Raw genomic sequence first — 24979 nt, 5'->3', positions numbered from 1 at the left:
TAGGAGGCACGGCAATAGAGGCAAGAGCAATGATTTCATCCCTACCATACGACTCTTTTTCATGGGCTTGTCTTCCAAACTTGGAGAAGTTAAATTCATGAGACACACCCTAGAAACTAACAGTGACAATCTGTTTAATGCAATCAATATGAGCATTGACAGTGTTGAGAAAGGGTCTACCAAATATGATGGGACAAAAGCTATCTTGTGTAGTAGCAAGGACGAGGAAATCAGTAGGATACTTCGTCTTACCACACACGACTTCTACGTCTCTCACAATTCCCACAGGGCAGATAGTGTCTCTATTAGCTAGCGTAATAGTGACATCAATGGGTTCTAACTCAGCAGGTGCAATCTCATCTTTGATTTCATCATATAGGGACCGGGGTATTGCACTAACACTAGCACCAATATCACATAAACCATGATAACAATGATCTCCTATCTTGACAGAAACAACAGGCAGGCCAACTACAGGTCCGTATTTGTCTTCCGCGTGAGGTTTAGCGATTCTAGCGGAGTCCTCACAGAATTTGATAACATGCCCGTCTATGTCTTCGGCTAAGAGATCTTTGATAATAGAAACACTAGGTTCAACTCTAATTTCCTCAGGGGGTGAAAGTGGTCTAATGTAAGCACTACGTATCACTGTTGGAGCTTTAGAATAATCCTTTTTCCTAGCAGGGTAAGGTGGTTTCTCAGTGTAAGCACAAGGAACAATAGGATCATTATAGGCAATGACTTTTTCTTCAACTAGATTAGGTTTAACTATGTTGACTTCTACGGGAGGATGATACTTAAACCACTTCTCTTTGGGAAGATCAATATGAGCAGCAAAAGATTCACATAGAGAAGCTACTATCTCAGAGTCAAGTCCATACTTAGCGCTAAAATCTGGAAATTCATAGCTGACTCCTTACCTTCTTCAAGCTCCCAATCTTCAGAGTTACGTTTGATTCTTTCTAATAAATTCCACTTGTGGTCAATACCCTTCTTCATAAAAGAACCGGTACAAGAAGTGTCAAGCATGGTACGATCTTCATGAGAAAGCCGAGCATAAAAGTTCTGAGTGATAATTTCTCTCGAGAGCTCATGATTGGGGCATGCATATAGCATTGATTTAAGCCTCCCCCAAGCTTGAGCTATGCTTTCCCTGTCACGAGGCCAAAAGTTATAAATATAATTCCGATCACGATGTACTAAATGCATAGGATAAAACTTTTGATGAAATTCCAATTTCAACCGATTGTAGTCCCATGATCCAGTATCATCACATATCCTATACCATGTCAACGCCTTATCCTTCAAAGATAAAGGAAAGACTTTCTTCTTTACCTCATCCTCGGGCAAACCTGCAAGCTTAAATGAACCACAAACTTCATCTACATAGATTAGATGCAAGTTTGGATGTGATGATCCATCTCCTGTAAAAGGATTAGCCAGCAGTTTCTCAAGCATACCTGAAGGAATTTCATAAAAGATATTTTCAGTAGGTACCTTAGGTTGAGGACCAACTCCTCGCGCTTCCGTTCGTGGTGAAGATACCCCGAACAAATTCCTCAAAGGAACAGTTTCCATATTGACAAGTGACAATAAATTTCAGCACAGTATATAAATGTTTCCTTACCAAATTCCACTTAACAAAGGCGCTTCACTCCCCGGAAACGGCGCCAGAAAAGAGTCTTGATGACCCACAAGTATAGGGATCAATCGTAGTCCTTTCAATAAGTAAGAGTGTCGAACCCAACGAGGAGCAGAAGGCTCTCATAAATGGTTTTCACCAAGGTAATATCTGCACTCACTGAAAGTAGTGGTAACAAGTGATGGTGTAGTGAGGTGAAACGTAGCAGGTGAAAAGTAACAAGTAACAAGTAATAGCAACGGTGCAGCAAAGTGGCCCAATCCCTTTTGTAGCAAGGGACAAGCCTGAACAAAGTCTTATAGGAAGTAAAGCGCTCCCGAGGACACATGGGAAATCTGTCAAGCTAATTGTCATCATGTTCACATGGTTCGCGTTCGTTACTTTGATAGTTTGATATGTGGGTGGACCGGCGCTTGGGTACTGCCCTTACTTGGACAAGCATCCCACTTATGATTAACACCTCTCGCAGTAAGTGGGATGCTTGTCCAAGTAAGGGCAGTACCCAATCCCTTAAGTGGGATGCTTGTCCAAGTAAGGGCAGTACCCAAGCGCCGGTCCACCGACAAATCAAACTATCAAAGTAACGAACGCAAATCATATGAACATGATGAAAACTAGCATGACAGAAATTCCCGTGTGTCCTCGGGAGCGTTTTTCCTCCTATAAGACTTTTTCCAGGCTTGTCCCTTGCTACAAAAGGGATTGGGCCACTTTGCTTCACCATTGCTACTTTTGTTACTTGTTGCTTGCTACAAATCATCTCACCACACAATCATTTGTTACCGACAATTTCAGTGCTTGCAGAATTTACATTTCTGAAAACCACTTGTCAGATCCTTCTTCTCCTCGTTGGGTTCGACACTCTTACTTATCGAAAGGACTAGATTGATCCCCTATACTTGTGGGTCATCAGGAGGCCGACCCGAGCTCAGCCTGTATCCACAACAAGATTTGGCGGGAGGGACATTTCCATGCGCCCTTTCCCGCTCCCCCACCCGCCGCCACCATTGCCTCGCCACCGCACGCTCCGGTGCATCCTCCGCGGCCGTCCCTCGCCTCCATGGACGCCTCCTTGCTACCCCCCGTCACCGTCGAGGTCGCGCACGCTCCTTCCCCGGATCTCGTCGCCGACCATGTTGGCCCCGCCGTCACCGGCCATGTTAGCCCCACTGTCGCTCAAGCTAGCGTCGCGCCTGCCCGCAAGCGACAGGGCAACGTGGTCGTGCCGGGCAGAAATCCGACAGCCCCAGCCGCGAAAGCTCGCACTCCGGGTGCTAAGGCTGTTGTGCGATCTAGGCCGACGGAGGAGAAGGTCACCAAGGCCGCGGGCGTCAAAGAGGAAGAGGATTCAGGCTTCCCAAAGATCGAAGAACTACACGGTCTTGGAAGATCAAGCTTTGATCCAAGCATGGAGTGTGGTGTCTCTTGATGTATGCACGAGTACATTTCAAACCGCCAAGAGATATTGGCAAGTGATCGAAAATCAATACTTCCGCATTATGGCAAAATATCCCAATACAACTCCACGCACATTTCGGTCGCTTGAAGGGCGTTGGGAGAATATCAAGCCTGTGTGCAGCCGTTGGGCAGCTTGCTTGGAGCAAGTACGCAATGCACTTTCAAGTGAGTTTGTTTTGCCTTTGTTCAAGTTGTGTGTAATCATATTTGCATCATGAGAATTGATTACATCACTTTGTTCACATTGTGTAGGACAATATTGTCCAACATAGATACAAAGACATGGAAGCTTCGGAAGGCAAATTCTTCAAACTAGAGCATTGTTTGGAGTTGCTCCAAACGTGCGAGAAGTGGAAGTTGATCAACAAAGAATCTTTCTTGCTCATCGGAGAGAACAAGATCATGTCAATGAACCGCGATGACATGGACGACCTCACCAAAACATGGCATGATATGGCAAGGAGAGAGATCTTGAAGAGGAGAATGGAAGACTCTGCTCCATATGGTGGCATGATATGGCAAGGAGATAGAACTTGAACATCGCATGATATGGCAAGGAGTGAATATCGACCAAGATGATGCAAGACCCTGTTTTGCGTTTGTCGTACTGAAGTTGGCTTTTATTTCCGCGTAAAACTGTGTTATGTTTGTTTGAATTTAAACTTATTTGTGAGAACTTATGTCAAATGCGAGAGTTGAGCGTTTTCTGTTTTCGAGGCGACGTGGCCGTGTCCGAACATACCCTGCAAAAGCCGATCCATATAAAAGCATATTCGGCGAATATACTTTTATATGGGTCCGTTTGGGGGGTTTGCATCCATGTCAGGCCGCGCCGGCCCGCAAAAGGGGTTTTGCGCGAACTGCCAACGCGTTTTACGGGCCGGCATTATGCGGGGTCTGCTAGAGTTGCTCTTACATAGTAACTAGCAAACATGCGAGAGAAAAAGTTATCTTTTCATACACACAAACACGCCTCGACGACATAAATAAATTTCTTGAAATCTTTCATGATATCACGCAAGAAGCAACATAATGAGTGATGTTGCGCAAAATCATAAAAATAAACTATCATATTGCTCAATTTAAAGAGATAGGAGACGTATATAATTGGCATTTCAAAAATATCCTTTGTAAAGTAAGTATTAATTATGATTACACCCTAAATGTGATTTGAAAATGATTAACATGTAAGATAATAACATATATATAATCTAAACATTTTTTGAGGGATTTCATATATAATATGTTGGATTTAAAGTTTGGGTTTGAAATATATGAATATTTTATTACTCGAAGCAAAAAACCAGAAACGTCAAATCAAAAGTAACTGGGCCAAACTTATAAGAGTGTACAGCCCATCAGATAAGCGACGCTTGGGGAGCCATCTATATTCTACGCTCACTAAAAATTCAGCATTCACACAAACACACACTGGACGACATGAATAAATTTCTTGAATTTTTTCATGATGCCATGCAAGAATCAACATAATATGTGATGTTCGCATAAACATAAAAACAAACTATCATATTACTCAATTTAAATGGGATAGGAGACGTATATAATAGGCATTCCAAAAATATCTCATATAAAGAAATTATTAATCATGATTACACCCTAAATGTGATTTTAAAACTGATTAACATGTAATATAATAACGTATTTTAAACCTACACATTTTTGCGTGATTTTCATATATAATATGTTAGATTTAAAATTTGGGTTTGAATATACGAATATTTTAATACTCAAACAAAAACAAAAGACGCCAAATCGAAAGCAACTGGGCCAAACGTCTAACATTGTACACCCCATCACATAAGCGATGCTCGGGCGAGACATCTATATTCTATGTTGCCTTGGCTCCAAGCTTACGACTCTAGCCATTGCGCTTACAATGTTGCCTTGGCCTATGTCGGGATCACTACGTCTTCACTAGACCTCGACATATGTCGGGTCGGACCAGGCTTCGGATCGGACCAAGAAAAGCTAGTGCTGAAAACCGAGGCTCGAGCCTGACCTGGCCCGACCGCCGGGCCTGATAAATCGGGCCTGAACCCGGCTTGAGGCCGAAAAAGCCCTACCTGGCCTCACTACAAATAAAAATTTACTTTTCACAAGACGAGCCTGGCCCGATCCGATCGTTAGGATCACTTTCCAGGCCCGAGCCCGGTCTGATGCCATGATGAGGCCAGGCTGGCTCGGGATTTTTGACCCACGTCAGGTCGGACCGTCCAGGGCGGGGTGTCCATGCCCAAATCTAGTTTAGCCCTAAAGCAAGAGTGGACATAAATTTTATGAAAGAACAAAGAGTTTTTCTCATTTACCGATAGCACATGGATAATTATTGACAACTCTAGGGGCAATCTAATCACAGACGGACAAAACCTTCAATCCCTTTTTTTTCTCTCTCTCTCTCTCTATATATACCACCGATGGTAGTTACCATCACTTGCGTTTTGTATGTTGTATGTACTATCTATCAAATCAGAGAGTATATACGCATACTATGTAGTATATAATAATGTTTAGATAGTATATATACTATTTTTTGATAATATGTATCATATTTTTGTGTATGTTTTTTACATACAAAAATATATGTATTTCACAAATATAATAAAAACTATGGGCTAACTTGTAAATTTTTTTATGTAACTCACTTTGAAAAATCTTATATATAATATATTAACATAATAAAAATGATAAATTAATATATATACTACCGCATGATAGCATATGGAACATGTGGGGTAACTACCCCTGGGTGATAGCATATTTTTCATATATATATATATATATACTACCGCATGATAGCATATTTTCCATATATATATATATATATATATATATATATATATATATATATATATATATATCTTACGATCCAGGGGTAGTTACCCCACATGTTCCATACAATATCATGCGTTAGTATATATACTAATTTATTATTTTAATTATGTTCATATACTATATAGAAGATTTTTCAAAGTGAGTTACATGAAAAAATTACAAGTAAACTCATAGTTTTTATTATATTTGTGAAATATGTATATATTTGTACGTAAAAAGAACATACACAAAATATGTTACATACTACAAAAAAATAGTATATATAATACTTAATTGTTATTATATACTACTCCCTCCGCTTCTAAATATATGTCTTTTTAGATACTTCATTAGAAGACTACATACGATGTAAAATGAATGAATCTATACTCTAAAGTATATATCTATATACATCTGTATGTAGTCTTTTAATGAAACCTCTAAAAATACTTATATTTAGAAACGGAGAGAGTACATACTACGCGTACATGCTCTCCGATTTGATTGATACTGCATACAACATACAAAACGCAAGTGATGATAACTACCACCGGTTTTCTCCTGATCAGATTGTGCAACTGGTTTTTGGGAGAAACCATAATAACCGTCTAGAAGGCAAAATTGTGTGTGTTTAGACAACCTTTCTAGCATTTAGTCGATAAAAGGCAGAGGGTAATGATCTTTCCTAGTGGCCTTATTCAATTTCCTAAAATCGATCACCATCCTATAGCCAGTAATAATCCTCTGTGGGATCAATTCATCCTTATCATTAGGGACAACGGTAATGCCTCCCTTCTTAGGAATGCAATGCACCGGACTCACCCAATCGCTATGAGAACAGGATAGATAATACCCGCTTCCAAGAGCTTTAGTATTTCTTTTCTTACTACTTCTTTCATCTTAGGATTCAATCTCCTTTGATGATCAGCAACTGGTTTTAAATCAGGATTGGTTTTAATCTTGTGCTGGCATAGAGTGGGACTAATGCCCTTAAGATCATCAAGAGTATACCCGATAGCAGCACGGTGCTTCCTCAGAGTTTTTAGTAACTTCTTTTCTTCATGCTCCGAGAGGCTAGCACTAATAATAACAGGATATATCTCTTTTTCATCAAGATAGGCATACTTAAGAGTATGAGGCAACTGTTTCAACACGAACACAGGATCACCCTTTGGTGGAGGTGGATCCCCAAGCAGTTCAACAGGCAAGTTATTCTTAAGGATAGGATATTGTTCTAAGACAACTCTATCTATCTCATCCCTTGCATCCATATGCATATCATTTTCATGCTCAAGCAAGTATTGCTCTAAGGGATCAGTAGGAGGCACGGTAATAGAAGCTAAGGCAATAGTTTCATCCCTACTAGGCAACTCGTTTTCATGAGGTTGTCTACGAAACTTGGAGAAATTGAACTCGTGTGACACACCTTCAAAGCCAACAGTGACAGTTTGCTTCTCAAAGTTAATATGAGCGTTGCCAGTATTGAGAAAAGGTCTGCCAAATATAATGGGACAAAAGCTATCTTGAGCGGTAGCAAGAACGAGGAAATCAGCAGGATATTCGTTTTACCACACAAGACTTCAACATCCCTAACAATTCCCACAGGGCAGATAGTATTTCTATTGGCAAGCTGAATAGTGACATCAATAGGTTCTATCTCAACAGGTGCAATCTCATCTTTGATTTCATCATATAAGGATTGAGGTATTGCACTAACACTAGAACCCACGTCACATAAACCATCATAACAATGATCTCCTATCTTAACAGAAACCGCAGGCATGCCCACAATAGGCCTATGTTTGTCTCTAACGTGAGGTTTAGCAATTCTAGCAGCATCTTCACAGAAGTGAATATTATGTCCCTCAACATCGTCGGACAGAAGATCTTTGATAATAACAATGCTAGGTTCAACTCTAATTTGCTCAGGGGGTGTAGGTGTTCTAATATAGCCTCTACGTATCACAGTTGAAGCTTTAGAATGATCCTTTATCCTAACAGGGAAAGGTGGTTTCTCAATGTAAGCACTGGGAACCACATGATCATTATAGGCGATGACTCTCTCTTCAACTGGAGTGGGTTTAACTACATTGACTTGTAAAGAAGGATGATATTTAAACCACTTCTCTTTGGGGAGATCAATATGAGCAGCAAAGGATTCACACAATGAAGCTACTGTCTCAAAGTCAAGTCCATACTTAGCGCTAAAGTCGCAAAAAGTATTTGTCTCAACAAAGGACTTAACTCAATCAAAAGTGAAATTCATACCTGACTCCTTACCTTCTTCAAGCTCCCAATCTTCAGAGTTGCGTTAAATTCTCTCCAATAAATTCCATTTGAAGTCAATATCTCTCTTCATAAAAGACCGGTCCAAGAAGTGTCAAGCATGGTGCGATCATCATGGGAAAGCCGAGCATAGAAGTTATGAATGATAATTTCTCTCGAGAGCTCATGATTGGGGCATGAATTTAACATTGATTTAAGCCTCCCCCAAGCTTGAGCGATGATTTCTCTGTCACGAGGCCAAAAATAATAAATATAATTCCGATCACAATGTACTAAATGCATAGGATAAAACTTTTGATGAAATTCCAATTTCAACTGATTGTAGTCCCATGATCCAGTATCATCACATAGCCTATACCATGTCAACGCCTTATCCTTCAAAGATAAAGGAAAGACTTTCTTCTTGACCTCATCCTCGGGGAAACCTGCAAGCTTAAATAAACCACAAACTTCATCTACATAGATTAGATGCAAGTCCGGATGTGATGTTCCATCTCCTATAAAAGGATTAGCCAGCAGTTTCTCAAGCATACCCGTAGGAAACTCAAAGCAAATATTTTCAGTAGGTGCAGCAGGTTGAGGAGCAACTCTTTGTGCTTCTGTTCGAGGTGAAGATACCCCAAACAAGCCCCTTAAAGGATTAGTATCCATAGTGACGAGTGACAATAAATTTCAGCACACTATATGAATGTTTCCTTACCAAGTTCCACTTACCAAAGGCGCTTCACTCCTCGGCAATGGCGCCAGAAAAGAGTCTTGATGACCCACAAGTATAGGGGATCAATTGTAGTCCTTTCGATAAGTAAGAGTGTTGAACCCAACGAGGAGTAGAAGGATCTGACAAGTGGTTTTCAGCAAGGTAAAATCTGCAGGAACTGAAATTGTCGGTAACAAGTGATTGTGTGGTGAGATGATTCGTAGCAAGCAACAAGTAAGAAAAATAGCAATGGTGCAGAAAAGTGACCCAATCCCTTTTGTAGCAAGGGACAAGCCTGGACAAAGTCTTATAGGAGGAAAAACGCTCCCGAGGACACACGGGAATTTCTGTCATGCTAGTTTTCATCATGTTCATATGATTCGCGTTCGTTACTTTGATAGTTTGATATGTGGGTGGACCGGCGCTTGGGTACTGCCCTTACTTGGACAAGCATCCCACTTAGGATTAACCCCTCTCGCAAGCATCCGCAACTACGAAAGAAGAATTAAGACAAAGTCTAACCATGGCATTAAACTAGTGGATCCAAATCAGCCCCTTACGAAGCAACGCATAAACTAGGGTTTAAGCTTCTGTCACTCTAGCAACCCATCATTTACTTACTACTTCCCAATGCCTTCCTCTAGGCCCAAATAATGGTGAATTGTTATGTAGTCAACGTTCACAGAACACCACTAGAGGAAAAACAACATACAACATATCAAAATACCGAACGAATACCAAATTCACATGACTATTATTAGCATGACTTATCCTCTGTCCTCAGGAACCAAAGTAACTACTCACAAAGAATAATCATATTCATAACCAGAGAGGTAATGAATAGCATCAAGGATCTGAACATAAACTCTTCCACCAAGTAATCCAACTAGCATCAACCACAAAGAGTAATCAACACTACTAGCAACCTTACAAGTACCAATCAGAGTCGTGAGACGGAGATTGGTTACAAGTGATGAACTAGGGTTTGGAGATGAGATGGTGCTGATGAAAATGTTGATGGTGACGAGTCCCCTTTGATGAGAGGAGTGTTGGTGATGACGATGACGATGGTGATGATTTCCCCCTCCGGGAGGGAAGTTTCCCCGGCAGGATCGTCCTGCCGGAGCTCTAGATTGGTTCTGCTCAAGTTCCGCCTCATGGCGGCGGCGAATCCACGAAAAAACTCCTCCTTGATTTTTTTTCCAGACGAAACCCTTCATATAGCTGAAGAGGGGGGCCAGTGGGCCAGCTGGCTGCCCACAAGCCCCCTTGCCACGAACCTGGGGGGGTGGTCGCGCCGTGCAGGCTTGTGGGCACCTGCTGGCACCCCTGTGGCGCTTCTTTGGCCCATTATTTTTTATAAATCAGGAAAAAAATCCTCGTTAATTTTTATGGCGTTTGGAGTTGCGCAGAATAGGCATCTCAACTTTGCTCCACTTTCAGGCCAGAATTCCAGCTGTCGGCATTCTCCCTCTTCATGTAAACCTTGCAAAATAAGAGAGAAAAGGCATAAGAATTGTACCGTGAAGTGAAATAACAGCCCAAGAAGCGATAAATATCAACATGAAAACATGATGCAAAATGGACGTATCAATGTCGTCGGATAATAACCCAGCAATGGGTCTGCCAATCCACAAAGGACCTGATGTGAGTATCGGTACTCAAACAGAGGGAGGTAGAATGCAATGCATCGGGTTATAGAACATTTGAAAAATATCGATACTTAATTACCAAAGGAAATAGGATTTCCAGGTTGGTGTATCATAATCAGACGCTCCGATCAATTACAGGTAAGCTGAATGGACTTAGCCGATCAACCAACCAAAGTTGATGCGTCGAGAACTAGCTCTGCCTGGAAGGACGCTTGTGCTGGAAAGATACTTTATGAGTATCAACAGATGATTGTGTGCATCCACACCAAGGTAGAATCAATAAGATCGTAGGAAAATCCCAAAGGATTTTAATGAATGCTGCTAGACATATGGATTTAACCATAACACAAGCACGTGAGAAAAGTTAAAAGCAATAGGCTACTGGGGATTCCGAAAGATCGAATAGTAGTTCGAAGAATTTTGGAAACCCATGACAACTGATGACGGACGGATCCCCGATAAGATAATTCGTTGCATCTCGTAAAACAAGAGCAATTGGAAAATAAAGTATGAACGACATTTGTATGTAGTCATCCATAGTGGTAGACGGAGGAAAGGAAGTAGCAAGAGCGATGGGAACAAGTTCTCCATAGAAAGATCGGAGAGTATCATCGGAGTCTTCTGATGGATAAAGCCATCGTCTGAAATACGGGGCTCTCCGGGAGGAAGTATTTACGAGAACCTAATGTTAGAGTTAGCAAAAACTTTATCCCGAAAGAGAAGAGAGAGTAGAGCCCAGAGCATAGAAAAGGAGTAAATGATACTAATACCACCCAATTGAGATGTGGGCCCGCAAGCCACAACATCAGTGTTAGTAAGGTTTTTCAAACACTAGACTGAACTTCAGCCAAGGAATTGGAAAGGGGGCTACCAGGCAGTCGGCTCTGATACCAACTTGTGATGCTCTCGGTTTAATCGTACGCTAATCATACACGCAAATGCATACGATCAAACTCAAGGACTCACGGGAAGATATCACATCACAACTCTAGACACAAAAAAATCAGCTTCATATTACAAGCCAGGGGCCTCGAGGGCTAGAATAAAGAAGCTCGATAAACACACAAGTCAGCGGAAGCAACAATATCTGAGTACAGACATAAAACATGGGGTGCCTTAGAGAAGGCTAGCACAAAAGATACAACGATCAAACTACTCCTGGTCTTCAGCGGCCTCCACGTAGTAGTAGGCACCGTCAGGGTAGCAGCCGTAGTCGGCGGGGACCACCATCTCCTAGGCTCCATCATCTGGTCGCAACACTGATCAAGGGGGAAAAGGGGGGAGCAAAGAAACGGTGAGTACTCATCCAAAGTACTCGCAAGACTTACATCAGAACTATTCTAAGAATGCATCAGTATCAAAGAAGGGGGGTGGTTATATGTGGACTGACTGCAGCAATGCGAGAATAGAGAGAGAAGGCCTAGTCCTATAAAAGACTAGCATCTTTAGGGTCTTGCAGCAATAGACGAGAAAAGAGCAAGGTAACACAATTAATAGTCATATTGTTGCAGCATTATTAAAGTGAGGCCACGCCCAGAGATCGTCCCTTGACTCCCTGCAGGGAAGCAATCCCGAGGCAACTAATTCCAGTTAAGTAACAATTATAGTTGTATAAGATCAGGGCACAACTCCAAGTCGTCCTGTAATCGTGGACACGGCTATCCGAATAGTTAATTTTTATCCCTGCAGGGGTGCACCACATGTCCCGACGCGCTCGATAACACTCTGGCCGGACACACTTTTCTGGGTCCTGCTCAGCCTCGGAATATCGACACGTCGCAGCCCCACCTAAGACTCAACAGAGAGGCCAGCCCGCCGGTCTAAATCCTAAGCGCAAAGGGTTTGTGGGCCCAGTTCCCCTCCGCACTCCTGCACGATGCGACGGCGGCCGACGTCAGTCCTAGCACCCCTTAATCACAAGCACGATGCATCTCGGGACCACTTGGGCGTGCGCCGCTACGTTGCTGACATCTGAAAAGCTTCGGCTGATACCGCGACGCCGAGTACGCATAATTCTTCCCGCGTAGCCGGTTAGTGCGAAAAGGTCTCCAACCAACCGAGGTCAAATACCCAAATCCATTATAATTTTAATTAGGCCATCAACACAATCTCGCGGGAATCCACCCGACTAACATCTCATCACCAATGATCCCAGTAACATGGTCGACTAACTGTGTGGTTGTAACATTGGGGGGAATCCGAGGTATCACCCTCGTTGGTATCCGAACGATGTATCCGTCAAGGTGGGGCTTAGAGGAATCACCCTCGGAGGTCCCACACTTGAGGGGTTGCACGACAGGGGTATCGTCGGGAATGGTGAAAGAGGAATCACCCTCGATAACCACGGCCGACTAGCTATACTACAGAGATGTCATCAGGAGTACTTAGCAAGGTGTCACCCTCGGTAACCAATAGTATCTCTGTAGCGTCGTACAACTAAGGGGGGTGTATGTGTTGTGTCGGGTCTGGATCGTCGATCAGGGATCGAGATTTGAAAGCAAAGCGGAGCAACTGGACTACGGGGTCAGAAGGGATGACTGCTCCACCTATACTAAGCACGTTAAAAGTATAGTGCTGAAAGTAGCAGTTCATAAAAGATAGGCTATGCATCAGATATAGGAGCTAACTACAACAGTAGCAAAACACTAATGCAAGCAGTAGGAAGAAAGACATAGGCGATATAAGAATGATCAAGGGGGGTTTGCTTGCCTTGCTACTCTGCGACAAAGGACTGATCGGCAGGGTCATAGATGTACCCGGCAGCAGCGTCAGCCTCAAGGTCTACCGGTAAGAAGAGGGGGAAGAAACAATAAATAATAGCAACGGTGCAACACAATACATGCATGGCAAGATGCATGCTAGACATGAGCTGATGCAGCAACATCCGTCATAGACGGGTCGGAAGAATATCTCACAATATTTTCCGGGTCTCGGGCTACTACCAGCCAGATGAAAAACGATGGAAAAGTTCCACGTTTGCTATGCTAGGGACGCGTGATAGACGAATGGACCGTGTATTCGGGTTCGTCTCGTTCTGCTGATCAACTTTCATGTTGAAAATATTTTGATCCGACTTACGGATTATTTTATATTAATTTTTAAAGTTTTATTAACTATTTAGGAATTAAAAATAGATTTAATTAAATTGATTAAATGCAATTATAAAATCAGCATGATGTCACGCTGACATCAGCAGTTGACTGGTCAACTGACTAGTGGGTCCTATGCGTCATAGACACAAGTTTTTAATTAAGATTACATAGTAATTAATCAAATTAATTTAGTGGGGGACCCACGTGTCATACCTTAGGTTAATTATTTATCCTAATTAACAGATTAACTTATATATCTATTTAAGTAATTAACTAATTAATTAATATAACTAATTATTCATTTATTTTATTAAATAAAAACATATATATATATATATACTTTACTTATCTTAATTTCCTATTTTAGGGGCGAGGCCCCGCATGTCATGGAGACAGCGAGCACCCAATCACTAAACGCACAAATATTCGCTTCACACACATATAGACCTACGTACATACATCCACATATACACAAAATACATACATATGCATTTATACATAAATACATTCATCACACTATGCGCACATACATACATACACACACAAAAACAACATCCTTTTCTTTTTCTTTTATTTTCTCTAACATCTCTCACAAACTCTCTCTGCTATCTCTCAGCTCCTCTCTCTCAACACAAAGAGAGAGAGAGAGAGGCAAACTCCACCACCTCACATAGGGGCACAACAATGCCGGATCGAGGCAGCGTTTGCCGGAACGAAAACGAAACAAGGGGAAGGAGAAGAGGGTGGACGGAGCCGTGGTGCCTCACCGGCGTTGCCGGGGATCGGGGCGGCGAGGCTCGGGGTCGGTCGTTGAGGAGGAGGACGGGGAAGCCGGCGGTGATGGTCGACGAGGGAAGCGCCGGCGAGGTGAAGACGCACGGTGAAGGGGGAGGCGAAATCCGGCGAGGAGGGCCCGGATCTCGGCTTCGGCGAGGGTTGGAGTTGATCGGAGCGAAGGCCGTCGGCGGGGATGGGGCTAGGCCGAGACACGGGTGGCGGGGATCGACCGGAGAGGGGCTGAGGGAGGCGGCCGGCCGGCGTGGGGCCGACGCGGGACTGGTTCGGGCGCGGCGAGGCAGCGCAGGTGGAGCGGAGGGATGGGGGGATCGATGGGGAGGGCTGACGGCGTGGGGTAGGTGGCGACATGAGAGGAGAGGCGCGGTGGGGATCGGGAGGTCGCCGGGCTGGGGCGGTTTCCAGGGGAGGTGCTGACGAGCGGGACGTGGGGCGCTCGGATCCGACGGGATCCCAGGGGGATCGAGCGGGAGGGGTTCTGGCGCTCGTGGGGTTATGAGGGAGGGAGCCAGGGGGCGTAGGTGTTAGCGAGGGGGGGAGGTTCCTCGCGAGGGAAGGGAGACGAGGGCGAGGTGGGGACGAGGGGCTCTGTAGGTGGGGTGGTTGGGGGTTGGCCCGAGAGAGAATGGTAGGTGGGGCTCTCGAGGGTTGGGAAGTTGGTGGGGTTGGTGAGGGCTCGAGAGGCAGGGGGCCTCGTGAGGAGTGGCTGTCGTGGGGAGGGAGGGGTCTCGCGGGGGGGGGGGGGGGGGTCTCGGGTGGATGGGTGGCGGCGGCCACGGGAGTGGGAGCAGGAGCATTAGGGTTAGCCCCCTAGGGGGCTTTATACCCTAGGGGGTGGGCCGAATGGGGTGGCCTGGTTGGGCCAGGTTTTTTTTTTTAATTTCCTTTTTTTTAATTTTTTTTATTTACTATATTTTTTTTATTTATTTTATTCAAAGCTTCTGTTTTGAATATATAGGGATTACCTAATAATTTCAAAAGCGCCCGATTCACATTTATAGTTCGTTGGAGGATTTTTATAACTCCCCGACATTTTTATTTCAACAACATAAAACCTTTCTCGTTCGACTTTAATTTTAAGTTTCGAATTTTGATTCGGTTTCAACTAACTCGAGATCATTGATAAAATAAACGGTGACGTGGCATCACTAGCGCGGGACCACTGTTGCTTAATTTCATGCATTACTGTAGCAAAAGCTGAGGATGTCACATAAACCTTGCAAAATAAGAGAGAAAAGGCATACGTATTGTACCGTGAAGTGTAATAACAGCTCAAAAAGCGATAAATATGAACATGAAAGGATGATGCAAAATGGACGTATCAACTCCCCCAAGCTTAGAACTCGCTTGTCCTCAAGCAAAAGCCGAGATCAATAAATATGCCCACATGTTTAGAGAGAGAGGTGTCGACAAAACAAGATACGAACATGCATGCATCATGATCATAGTTAGAACAACAATATCATCATATAATCTCGTATGCTAAAGTGATAATTCCTTCACAATGTAAAGTATGGGTCAAGAACCTTACTGAGAATTAACAACCAATAGCCTATAGCCATTGAAGCAATTGCAATTTATCACAACATCGGAAAGAGTCAAATAAGAGCTTGTAAAGCAAATCCACATACTCAATCATCATTTCGTCTTCTACAATTGCTACAACTCACGTGGTACTCATGAGATCAAAGTTTCAGTCGGACAGAGAGAAAGATAGGGGCTTATAGTTTCGCCTCCCAACTATTTACCTCAAGGGTAATGTCAACAATAATAATTCATGAATACTTAATTCCAAGTTTATAGATGAATATAGATCTTTCCCTAGCATATGACGTTAGCCATGATAAAGGCGAAATAAGGAATTGGTGTAGATCACCATGACTCTTTCAAGGGAAAAAAGTAAAGGTCCAAGATAGGCCCTTCGCAGAGGGAAGCAGAGGTTGTCATGCGCATTTGAGGTTTGGATGTGTGACCTCTTAGTGCGAAGGAACGTCACTTTAGATTGCCTCCTCTGATAAAGAACTTTATTATGCAGTCTGTCGCTTTTATGTCTTCCTCATCACAGGTTCATAGAAAGCTTATTTTCAACACATTATTAGATCATACATATTTAGGGAGCAAATTTTATTGCTTGCACCGATGACAACTTACTTGAGGGATCTTATTCAATCCATAGGTAGGTATGGTGGACTCTCATGGCAAAACTGGGTTGAAGGTTTATGGATGCACAAGTAGTATCTCTACTTAGTGCGGACGTTTTGGCTGATATGAGTTGGAAGCAAGCGTCACATGCTAAGGATCTCTAGTCATATAATCATTATTCAGAACCAAGCAAACATAATTCATTATGTTGTCTTCCTTGTCCAACATCTACTTCTAAGCATGCAATAGTTTAGTGACTGTTCACAATCATAGATGGTGCCCAAGATGATATATTTATATGTGAACCTATCCTTCTTTATTACTTCCTATTAATTACAACAATGACCAAGGTCTACGTTTGTCCACCCTCAACAAGTTTCAATCAACATTCTTTTTATATGTGAAGCCATCACTTCCCATAAGATCATTACATGATCTTTCATGATTTTGTTCTTTTATCATTCTCTTGATCATGGCATGAAGCAAGGCCCTTAACTAAAACACTCTTTATTATATGACTCACGAGATCGAATACATCGGGGGTGACACAAAGCAAAACTCAAGCCTAAAACACTAAGAACTTATTCTACTAGAGAAATATAAAACCAAAAAGGATCGAACTAAGAAAAGGTAAAGGCAAAAGATGTGATGGTGATACGATACCGGGGCAACTCCCCCAAGCTTGGCACAAGCCAAGGGGATTGCCCATACCCGTGCTTAGTTGTCTTCCTTTGGAGGTGATGGTGGTGAAGTTGTTGCAACCTGGGTTTGATCCTTCGTCTTCCAAGGCATAGGTGCTCCATCATGGAAAGATGCCGAGTCTCTGGAATCCTCAAATCTGCAGCCAACCGTATTGAGTTAAATCTATACTCATACTCACAATTTTGGTTCTGCAGGTCATAGATCTGGGCTTGGAGGTGATCAATTCTGTCATAGAGCCTGGGGAGGTGCTTCCCGATGTCATTGGCATTGATCTTGTGCTTGTTGGTGAACTCTGTGATCATCATGTGGTTGGCGTTGAGTCCATGCTCCACCATCCCTTGGCACTTGAAGACTTGCTGCTCCATTGCTTCGAGCCTTGCCTCCACACTTCCGGTCTTCTTGGGCCCCTCAACATCATGGATGTACATCACCCCCTCACGCATCTCGATAGATTGAGGGTGTTGCAGCACTCCCGCGAGGTAGGGATTGATGACCTTCTCGAAGATCTTGTCCTTCAGAGCTTTTGGGGATGCCATAGCGATCTAGATCTGCAGCAGAAACAGGCTCGAAACGAAAACAGAGGAAAGTTGCGTGATACGAGGGTCAGACCTTTCGGGAGAATATATTATGATTTTTTCCAGACCAGAAGGACTACTCCGCAAGAAAACAGAGTCCGCGAGGCACACGAGGTGGTCACAAGCCCCCAGGGTGCGGCCAGGGGGGTGGCCCGTGATACGTCTCCGTCGTATCTACTTTTCCAAACTCTTTTGCCCTTGTTTTGGACTCTAATTTGCATGATTTGAATGGAACTAACCCGAACTAACGATGTTTTCAGCAGAATTGCCATGGTGTTGTTTTTATGCAGAAATAAAAGTTCTTGGAATGACCTGAAAATTTACGGAGAGTTTTTCTGGAATTAATGAAAAATACCTGCACAAAGATCCACCGCAGGAGGTGAGCCAGTGGGCCACAAGCCCATAGGCCGTGACCACCCCCCAGGCCACGCCGTGAGGGCTTGTGGGGCCCACGAGGCTCCGCCGCCTCCAAACTCAGCTCTACATATTCCGTTTCACCCGGAAAAAAAATCAAAGAGAAGTATTCATCGCGTTTTATGATACGGAGGCGCCGCCACCTCGTGTGCTTCATCTGGAGGGCAGATTTGGAGTCCGTTCTGGGCTCCGGAGAGGGGAAATCATCGCCATCGTCATCGTCAAGCTTCCTCCATCAATAATTCCATGATGCTCTTCACCGTTCCTGAGTAATCTCATCGTAGGCTTGATGGACGGTGATGAGTTGGATGAGATCTATCATGTAATCGAGTTAGTTTTGACGGGGATTGATCCCTAGTATCCACTATGTTCTGAGATTGATGTTGCTACTACTTTGCCATGCTTAATGCTTGTCACTAGGGCCCGAGTGCCATGATTTCAGATCTGAACCTATTATGTTGTCGCCAATATATGTGTGTTTTAGATCCTATCTTGCAAGTTGTAGTCACCTACTATGTGTTATGACCCAGCAACCCCGGAGTGATAATAGCCGGAACCACTCCCGGAGATGACCATAGTACGAGGAGTTCATGTATTCACCACGTGTTAATGCGTTGGTCCGGTTCTTTATTAAAAGGAGGACCTTAATATCCCGTAGTTTCCATTAGGACCCCGCTGCCACGGGATGGATGGACAATAGATGTCATGCAAGTTCTTTTCCCTAAGCACGTATGACTACATACGGAATACATGCCTACATTAGATCGACGAACGGGAGCTAGTTACATATCTCTCCGTGTTATAGCTGTTACATGATGAATCACATCCGGCATACTCATCCATCACCGATCCACTGCCTAGGAGTCTTTTACTACTAGTCATTGCTACGTTACTTTGCTGCTACTGATGTTACTGTTGCTGCTGTTACTCTGTTGCTACTGTTGTTACTCTGTTGCTACTGTTGTTACTCTGTTGCTACTGCTGTTACTTTCTACTGCTGCTACTTGCTACTATTGTCACTAGTGCTGTTACTTGCTACTTTGTTGTTCCTTGCTGCAACACTTTACTGGCGCCATTGATACACCAAGTTAGGAATAGTGTGCCGTCAACAGACCTGTTTCTGGCACCGTTGCTATCATACTACTTTGCTACAGATACTTTGCTTGCAGACACTAATCTTTCAGGTGTGGTTGAATTGACAACTCAGCTGCTAATACTTGAGAATATTCTTTCGCTCCCCCTAAGTCGAACCAATAAATTTGGGTTGAATACTCTACCCTCGAAAATTGTTGTGATCCCCTACACTTGTGGGTTATCAAGACATTTTTCTGGCGCCGTTGCCGGGGAAGCACATCTATATTCTCTGAGTCACTTGGGATTGACGTCTGCTGGTCACTATGAGGAATCCGAAAGATCCAAGAACTGAAATCTTTCCTTCCACTACGAGGACAGGTAAGGAAATGCCATCTAGCTCTGCACTTGATTCACCTTCAGTTAAGAGTAAGTTTGCAACATCGCCTCCTGCTAGAAATCTTGATATGTCGCCTGTGCTTGATACTACTGTGCTTGATGATGCTACTTCTGCTGCCCTTGATGCTATGCTTGATACTATGCCTGATGATGCTATGCTTGATACTATGCCTGATGATGCTATGCTTGATACTGCTTTGCCACTAGGTGCATTCCTTGATGCACAAATTGCTAGAGTTGCTGCTAGATGTGATGATACTTCTGAAACTGATGATGCTATTGAAGTAGAACCTGCTACTATGCCTGAATTGCCTATTATGCCTGAGCGCTATGTTATGGAAGGAGAGATAGTTGAGGACTTTCTTGCGTGTAAGGATAGCTATGATGTTGAGAAATTACCACGCAAGTGGAAAGAAAAATCTCTGAACGCTAGGATGAAATACGACCCAAAGTTTGGTACTTCGCCTATCTTTGTGACCGATAAGGATTATGAATTCTCTATCGACCCTGAGTTAATCACTCTGGTCGAATCTGATCCTTTTCATGGTTATGAGTCTGAAACGGTTGTAGCCCATCTTACCAAACTGTATCCGCCACTACTATATCCTCAAGCTGTTTCCTTTCTTGCTAAAGGATGATGCTAAGACCTGGTTCACTTCTCTTGCTCCTGGATGTGTGCGTAGCCCCCAGGATATGGTCTACTACTTCTCTGAAAAATATTTCCCTGCCCATAATAAGCAAGCTGCCTTACAGGAAATATACAACTTTGCTCAAGCTGAAGAAGAGAGTCTCCCACAAGCTTGGGGGAGGCTCATCCAACTACTGAATGCTTTGCCTGATCACCCTCTTGAGAAGAATGAAATACTTGATATCTTCTATAATGGACTTGCCGATGCTTCCAAAGACCACCTAGATAGTTGTGTCGGTTGTGTTTTTAGGGAACAAACTGTAGAACAAGCTGAGATTCTACTGAATAACATCTTGTGCAATGAGAATGCTTCGACTATTCCCGAACCACTTCCTAAGCCAACTCCAAAGAAAAGAGGTATTCTATTCCTCAGTCCTGCAGATATGAAAGAAGCCAAGAAATCTATGCGAGAGAAAGGCACTAAATCTGAAGATGTCAAAAATCTACCACCTATCGAAGAGATCCATGGTCTCGATAACCCGATAGAGGTAGTAGAAATAAATTCTCTGCGTAGGTTTGATGAGAGTGATATTCCTTTTGATAAACCTGCTAGCTTATGCCTGGATGAATTTGATAACTTTGTTACGAAACAACAGAGTTTCAATAATTATGTTAGCAGACAATTGGAACAGAATGCTCGTATGCTTAGTCATTTAAGTGCTTGTGTGGACAGAAATGTCAATGATCTTAAGCTTCTGAGTAAACATGCCTATATGGTTACTACTCAAGTAGAACAAGTACTTAAAGCTCAGAATGACTTGCTCAACGAGTTGAATGACAATTATGTTAGAGTCGTTACTAGAGGCGGTAGAATGACCCAGGAACCTTTGTATCCTGAGGGTCATCCGAAGAGAATTGAACAAGATTCTCAAGGAGTTAGCACTGATGCACCTTGCTACGGCAACAAAAGTCCTTCCCAAGCAACGCCAGGAATTCTTCTTGCTACTTCTCTTGTTTGCGTCAGTTTTTCCCTTGAAGAGGAAAGGGTGATGCAGCACAGGAGCAGTAAGCATTTCCCTCAATTTGAGAACCAAGGTATCGATCCAGAAGGAGGGTCTCATCAAGTCCAAAGTACCTGCGCAAACACAAACGAGCTTGCACCCAACGCTTCAAAGGGGTTGTCAATCCCTCCAAGATTGTTTGCAAAGTGAGATCTGAAGCGGAAAGTGCAACGAAGTAAAAGAGTAAGGTTGAAACTATGGTGTGGAGTAGACCCGGGGGCCATAGTGTTCACTAGAGGCTTCTCTCAAAATAGCACATATCACGGTGGGTGAACAAATTACTGTCGAGCAATTGATAGAACCGCGCAAAGTCATGACGATATCTAAGGTAATGATCATACATATAGGCATCACGTCCGAGACAAGTAGACCGATATTTGCTGCATCTACTACTATTACTCCACACATGGACCGCTATCCAGCATGCATCTAGTGTATTGAGTTCATGACGAACAGAGTAACGCCTTAAGCAAGATGACATGATGTAGAGAGATAATCTCAAACCAATGATGAAAACCCCATCTTTTTACCCTTGATGGCAACAACATGATGCGTGCCTCGCTACCCCTTCTATCACTGGGTGAGGTTACCGCACGGTATGAACCCAAAACCAAGCACTTCTCCCATTGCAAGAATCATAGATCTAGTTGGCCAAACAAAACCCACAACTCGAAGAGAATTACAAGGATATGAAATCATGCATAAGAGAGATCAGAAGAAACTCAAATAAGATTCATAGATAATCTAATCATAAATCCACAATTCATCGGATCTCGACAAACACGCCGCAAAAGAAGATTACATCAGATAGATCTCCATGAAGATCATGGAGAACTTTGTATTGAAGATCCAAGAGAGAGAAGAAGCCATCTAGTTACTAGCTATGGACCCGTAGGTCTATGGTGAACTACTCACACATCATCGGAGAGGTCATGGTGTTGATGAAAAAGCACTCCGTATCCGAATCCCCCTCCGGCAAGGCACCAGAACGTGCCCCAGATGGGATCTTGCGGAGACAGAAGCTTGCAGCGGCGGAAAAGTACTTTCGATGATCTCCTAATTTTTTGTGGGATTTTTGGGGATATATAGGAGCAAAACTTAGGGAAAAGGGCGTCCAGGGGGGCCACAAGCCTGTGGGCCGCGGCCTCCCCCTGGCCGCGGGGTGAGGGCTTGTGGGGCCCCTGGGTCTCCCCTGCCTTGGCTCTCAAGTCTCCTGATCTTCTTCCGTTACGGAAAAATTCTTTTCGGGGATTTTATTCCATTTCGACTCCGTTTCAAAATTTCCTCTGAAAGGGGTCAAAAGCATGGAAAAAACAGGAACTGGCACTTGGCACTGAGTTAATAAGTTAGTCCCAAAAAATATATAAAAGGCATGCAAAACATCCAAAGTTTGACAACATAAAAGCATGAAACCATAAAAAATTATAGATACGTTGGAGACGTATCAAGCATCCCCAAGCTTAACTCCTGCTCGTCCTCGAGTAGGGAAGTGATAAAGAATGAATTTTTGATGTGGAATGCTACCTAGCATAGTTGTCCTTTGCAACTTCTTTCACGTGACATGAATGTTCAGATCCGTAAGATTAAAAACAATAGTTTGCTATTGACATGAAAACAATAATACTTCAAGCAAACTAGCAAGGTAATCATGAACTTTCAAAATAACAAGGCCAAGGAAAGTATCCCTACAAAATCATATAGTCTGGCTATGCTCCATCATCCTCACACAACTAATGTAAATCATGCACAACCCCGGTATTGGCCAAGTAATTGTTTTCATACTCTTACTTTCTCATACTTTTTATAACTATCACACAATACATGAGCGTGAGCCATGGATATAACACTATAGGTGGAATAGAGTGTGGTGGTGGTTGTGAGACAAAAAGGAGGAGATGTTCACATAGACTCGGCGTATCAAAGGGCTATGGAGATGCCCATTTATAGTATCAATGTGAATGAGTAGGGATTGCCATACAAGGGATGCACTAGAGCTATAAGTATGTGAAAGCTCAAAAGGAGAACTAGTGGGTGTGCATCCAACTTGCATGCTCACGAAGACCTAGGGCAATTTGAGGAAGCCCATCATTGGAATATACAAGCCAAGTTTTATAATGAAGGTTCCCACTAGCATATGGTGGTGACAAAGCAAGAAGCTCTCAATCATGAAGAACATGGTGCTATTATGAAGCACAAGTGTGGAAAAAGATAGTAGCATTGTCCCTTCTCTCTTTTTCTCTCTTTTCTTTTTTCATTTGGGCTCTTAGGCCTCTTTTTTTTCTATTTTTTATTTTTTATTTTGGGCTCTTTGGCCTCTTTTTTTTCTTGATTTCCTCACATGGGACAATGCTCTAATAATGATGATCATCACACTTTTATTTACTCACAGCTCACAACTCAAAATGATAATGACTCTATAGGAAATGCCTCCGGCAGTGTACCGGGATGTGCAACGATCTAGCATGGCGTATGATGTTGAAAACATCTCGCTAGCTATCTTATGATCATGCAATGGCAATATGAGAGTGACGGCACAAGTCATGAGACGGAACGGTGGGAGTTGCATGGCAATATATCTCGGAATGGCTATGAAAATGCCATAGTAGGTAGGTATGGTGGCTGTTTTGAGGATGGCATATGGTGGGTTTGTGCACCGGTGAGAATAGCGTGGCACTAAAGAGGCTAGCAATGTTGGAAGGTGAAAGTGCATCTATACCATGGACTCACATTAGTCATGAAGAACTCACATACTTGTTGCGAAAGTTTTTATTAGTAATCGAAACAAAGTGCTAAACGCATACTCCTAGGGGAAGGGTTGGTAGGTGTTAACCATCATGCGATCCCGACCTCAACACAAAGGATGACAATCAATAGATCAATTATGCTCCGACTTCCTAACATAGCGGTTAACCATACGTGCATGCTACAGGAATCACTAACTTCAACACAAGTATTTCTAGAATCACAACACCCTACTAACATAGCTCTTAATATTAACGAATCCACGTCTCGAAAGTAATTGAGAGGAATCAAGACTTATCTTTCTAGTCAATGCACATGAAGATGGAAGTTTTTGCATCCTCTTTGGGTACCTATCACCTTTGGGACTACTTTCGTAGCATAAGCCAACTACCAAGTCACGCGCCGCTGTGCTCTAAAAGCTATAAGTGAAGCACATAGCGCAAAAGTATCTAGCTCAAAAGATATAAGTGAAGCACTATGAGCATTCTAGCAAAATCATGATGAGTGCATGTCTCTCTCTCTCAAAAAGGTGTGCAGCAAGGTTGATTGTGACACAACAAAAAGAAAAGACTCCTACGATACAAGACGCTCCAAGCAAAACACATATCATGTGGTGAATAAAAATATAGCTCCAAGTAGTGTTACCGATGGATTGAAGACGAAAGAGGGGATGCCTTCCCGGGGCATCCCCAAGCTTAGGCTTTTTGGTGTCCTTGAATATGGCTTGGGGTGCGTTGGTAATCCCCAAGCTTGAGATCTTTCCACTTCTTATCTCTTTGTCCATGAGAACA

General features: G+C 43.1%; 1 pseudogene; it reads left to right on the top strand.

Annotated features, from left to right (window-relative positions):
• Positions 1 to 2702: 2702 nt before the first annotated feature.
• Positions 2703 to 24979, top strand: part of LOC123398461 — a 117903-nt pseudogene continuing 95626 nt past the window's right edge.

Source organism: Hordeum vulgare, chromosome 1H (assembly GCF_904849725.1).
Source record: "Hordeum vulgare subsp. vulgare chromosome 1H, MorexV3_pseudomolecules_assembly, whole genome shotgun sequence".
NCBI classification, from domain to species: domain Eukaryota; kingdom Viridiplantae; phylum Streptophyta; class Magnoliopsida; order Poales; family Poaceae; genus Hordeum; species Hordeum vulgare.
This window is presented reverse-complemented; position numbering and strand designations above follow the sequence as displayed.